A 4,730-nucleotide genomic window follows, 5' to 3' on the forward strand; every position below is an offset into this window, starting at 1 on the left:
GACAACTATAACGAATTTACGAAAATCGCCTTTTCATATTTGTTGCTAACGGTACTAACCTATTGCCAGTCATATGGCGGCAAAGGACTATTGATTTTCTCTAAGCTCAGCATATCTGCACACATAAATACATACGTACATATGTATATATAATGACTTCGATCGAAGGTTTCGATATTATGAATACATATTCCTATATCGTTGTTTAAAGTGAGAAGCCTCGTATTCTGCAAAACCTGCCATTTGTGCCAAAAGCGAGATTTTCTCACCGGATGCTCCTGGCGTCAAACCTTATCCATTCAAATAAAATTATCGGTATTTAGATATAAAAGGTAGAGAAACTTAATTAGGGAACCGTTTTGAAATAAAACAGGGTTTACTCTCTTCTGTAAAATTTGGGCAACCTCACATACGAGGTTTTGGATTACTTGCAAATGTTGATTTTCCATTTTGTGCCGAAATAAAACAGCTGAGCAAAGTACATTTGAGAAAATAATATTAACAAATAAAACTACTAATATAAAAAATTAGTCTACACACAAAGAAGTGATGTAATTAGAACGTGACCTTAAAGTTGTTTGATCTAGGCTCTGGTGGCACTGCTTTGTGTATTTAGTACATATTTTGCAAAACTATCCAAAAATGTTACATTGCATTCATTATTTTAACTTTTTTTTTGTGTTTTCCTACGCCAGTACAAGTTATCCGTTAGTTCAGACGCTTTCGATTTTCGAGTAATTTTGGCAATCAAATTCGAATTACATAGTAGCTCATATCCGTAAACCGAATATGGAATTGCGAAAATGGAATATTTCAATTCGATTTCGGAATAGGTAGAGTGGAAATCCGTTTTTGGACGAAAAGTCTTTCGAATCGAATTACATAGTAACTGTCCTGGGGTGGATTTCTTGTTTTAATGTCATGAAGTGTCGAACAAAAAGGCTTAAATAAATAAATAAACTAGTTTGATTTTTGAATATACTTTCTACAATTTTGCGACAGAATCGCCTAGGTGTGTGGATACCTTAACTCGCTTATACAGTGCGACGCACTTGATTTCTAGGAAAGGGCAACTAATTAACATAAAGGATATCTGCAAAGCTGAGACGGAAGAGTTTTCTACTACTAAAACTGTGGCCTATTTCTGATATTGTGAAAATAGAAAAAGAAAATTTTAAAAATTGTATTTTCTTGACTATTGACTTTGAAGGACCGCAAGAAACATGTCACCTCATGTCACTGCGCTATATTGAATATATCCTAGCAGCATCATTTGTGTTTATAAAAAATATGCATTTTATACAGCAAATTAGAATGCAACTTTAGTTTTTTTTCAGCCCGTATTTACTAAGTTTAGAATATTTCGAACAATTTGTTTTTTTTTTTGTTATTTTTTGGCCTTATAACAATTATATTCAACAATTTTTATTGAGCTCGAGGCCGTCTTAAGGTCGATACATGTGATAGCTTTCTTAAGCCAAAATGTTAGCTTCACGTTACTAAAGCTACTGATAGCGATATGAAGAAGCAATTGCTCTATTACACTTCACAAAGTCGCTATTGGAATACGAGTAACGAGCAATCCTGAATTCTAAATATCCTCATATTTAAAAGTCCTTGGAAAATCCTTCCAAGAACATTAAATTTGGAAACTTACAAATGTATGTACTTAGCTTCGTCGAGAGAGTATATGCCTTCTTTCGCTTATGTTTGCAAATTACATAAAACTTTTTAGGGAACTTTTTGTTGAAAACAACTACAGATGCATCGACATTTTTCGTCATATTTTTCACAAATATTATTCATTACCATATTAAAGGCCAGACTTTTAACTATAAACGAAGGGGTAACTAGTAATGATATGATGACAACTGTTCAATTTACTACAAAATGATTACAATATTACAGTTAGATATACATATCTCATTCGGAATGTACAAGGACCTACCTAACGTTTTTCTTTCCTTATAGAGTAGTTATAAAACTTTATGAAAACTCAAGTTATTCGATTGAAATTAAAAAAAAACAAGTAAGAAAGTCTAAGTTCGGGCGGAGCAGAACATTAAATACCCGGCGCAAGTATTAAATATATGTTTTCCACCTTTCCGAAAGCTACCGCTACATGATAAGCCGGCGTGTATAAATTTTAAGTAAACTAGCGTCCTTAAATTTCAAAATATTGAAATTTCAAGCATTTCTGAAATTTACCGTTATATGAAAAGCGGCCGTAATTTTAGTCCGATTTCAACAATTTTCAATGGTTTACTTTTATACTATAACCATACCGAGATTGGTACAAATTGCTAGAACGGTTAGCGAGATACATATACGTGATCATAAGTGGGCGATGCCACTCCCATTTTCCAAAATTTTATCATAAACGTATTTCCTGCCAAAGAATTGTTGCAACCATCATTTTGAATAAATTAGCTTTAATATTTACTGATTTATCGAGGATTTCGTATTTCTCGAAATTACCGTTATATGGGATGTGGGCGTGGTTATTGTCCGATTTTAATAATTTTCGGCCATTTGGTATGCTGTACCAGGGCCAACAACTGTGCCAAGTTTGGAATAAATTGATGCAGCGGTTACCAAGATATACACATGTAACCATAAGTGGGCGTGGCTACGCCCATTTTCAAAAAAATGTCAATATTCTTATTTTTCGTCTAAAATTTATTATAAATATCAATTTTGAGTGAATTATCTTCAGTAGTTACTAAAATATCGCAGTTTTTGTATTTCTGAAAATTACCGTTATATGGGAGGTAGGCGTGGTTATTGTCCGATTTTCAATACCATCCGTCCTACGCCCGAAAGAAGTACACGTACCAAGTTTCGTTAAGATATCTTAATTTTTACTCGAGTGCACAGACGGACGGACGGACAGACAGTCACCGCTTAATCGATTTCTCTTTTCATTCTGATCATTTATGTATACAATTTCCTATATCTATCTCGATTCGTTTTGCCTGTTACAAACAACCGTTATGTGAACAAAGTTATAATACCCTTGTGCACAAGTGCGCTCGGGTATAAAAAAAAACACTCGTTTTTAATAAGCACGGAAATTATGTTATTTAGTAGCAGTGGTTTTCAATTCTAATTTTGTTACAGTGTTGAGTTTCGAAAGAAACTTATTGAAGGCTTTTCTATATTAAGGTTTCTTGTAATTAGGGTTAGTTTATTGTTAATATGACGTCAGAACACACATATTTACTCAAAATAAAACACTCGAAACTATATATGTATTTTGAAGAGGATTAATTATTCCCGCTACACATATCAATATTAATTATATTTCAATAAAACATCTACATTTATATCTTATCAAACATATACATGAATATACTACGTATGTATGTATATGTGCTATATATGTTGAATAGCTCGAATAAAAGATTTTCCCTACTGAAAAACATATTTGCACGCGCGCCGCAGGTGTTAATCAAATATCCAGTTGAAAGCAGTTCTGTTATTAGTAAATACTTATTTTTTAACTTTTTGGAATGTTCAACAACGTCAAGTTCAGTGAAACATTTCATCTCCTTTTTATCGTTTCTATGTGGTAACAATTTATTAAATGCCAGCATATGTACATAGTGCATATGTATTTACATAAATAAATACAGACTTACTTAGTTATATTAAACGAACCGTTCTTATCATTTCATTAATATATTGTGACGTCGAAGAAGCTGTTAATTTGGTTGTTAAATCAAGTAAAAATGTTGGTGTGTAATTATTGGTGATGCACACAACCGAGGTAACGGAACCGGAGAACCGGGTCCTTTAGAGAACCGACCGGTTTTATACAAGAACCGTAACGCGGGTCTAACAGAACCGAAACTCGATTACAAAAGACCCGAAAAACGGTTCAAGAAGAACCGAAAGATTACAGAACCTAAAATCGCCCACGAAACGCACACTGCACACATTTTATTGTGTTGGTATAAAGTCTAAATATGAAGATATCAGCCCGAGGCACTTTATCATACAGCCGCCGTATACCCGATAGGGCCGACGTATATCAACTTCGTTGTTTTTGATGCTATCGACTTGAAATTCGGTTTGTTTATGTTGTTAGGTGTTATGAGTTGATCTACAATATTTTTTCTGTTTGAATTTAATTTGATGCTATTTTTCTTCCGCATCTCTGATGCTTTCAAATCGCTATCAGCTGCTGCATATTTAAATTTAATTTCATGTATTCTATTTCTATAAAATTTTTGTAATATATTTATGTATTTTCTTTACTTTACTTTATACAAAAAAAATATAAAAAGGAATTGAATTTTTGTAAAAACTTTTTAAAATCTTTTGTTACGCCATTTCGGTAGGACCATTTCCGTAACCACTTTTTTGAGAACCGGAACCGGTCCAAGTTCCCGGTTCTCCTTGGAACCGAACTCAATAGAACCGGTTCCTTAGATACTCGAAACCGCACATCACTACTAATTAGTATTACAAAAACTGCGTAGGTAAACAAATAGTGCTGCTATCGCTGATAAAGTACGCACATATAAGTATTATATGCACGAATTATAAAACTAAAACAAACTTGCTTATACTTAAATTGATGGCTGAGTGGAAGATCGACCTATCTCGGTAGCCAGTTCGAAAACGCCCTATCTCAGAAAACTTTTCAAGAACGCCCTACTTCAGATTTTGATCGAAAAACGCCCTATTTAAGAATTTTATTTTGAAAAACACCCTATCTCAGAATT

Source organism: Rhagoletis pomonella, unplaced genomic scaffold (genome assembly GCF_013731165.1).
Source record: "Rhagoletis pomonella isolate Grant_MI unplaced genomic scaffold, Rhpom_1.0 Rhpom_scaffold_00004, whole genome shotgun sequence".
NCBI lineage: Eukaryota > Metazoa > Arthropoda > Insecta > Diptera > Tephritidae > Rhagoletis > Rhagoletis pomonella.